We start from the raw sequence: 281 nt of genomic DNA on the forward strand, positions 1-281 counted from the left end.
GCCGGCGGCCCCGGGAGCGCGCCGGAGCGGGCGGCGGGGCACGGCCACCGCAAGCTGCCCCCGGTACGACTGCGGCGTGGCCGGGCTGCCGCGACCCTGCTCGCTGGTGCACACTGAGCACGCTGCCCCTGGCACCGGCTGCGAGGTCATTTTCGCTTCGGCGTACCATGGCGCACACTCAAGTGACTCAGGTGTCTGTGTCTCGGAGGCCTCGGTGCGTGTGCTCCCAGGAACGCCTTGCACCTCACACAAAGTTACTTATGCGTCGGTAGGAACGTTCG

This window comes from Onychostruthus taczanowskii, unplaced genomic scaffold (genome assembly GCF_017590055.1).
Source record: "Onychostruthus taczanowskii isolate IOZ18803 unplaced genomic scaffold, ASM1759005v1 scaffold5, whole genome shotgun sequence".
Lineage (NCBI taxonomy): Eukaryota > Metazoa > Chordata > Aves > Passeriformes > Passeridae > Onychostruthus > Onychostruthus taczanowskii.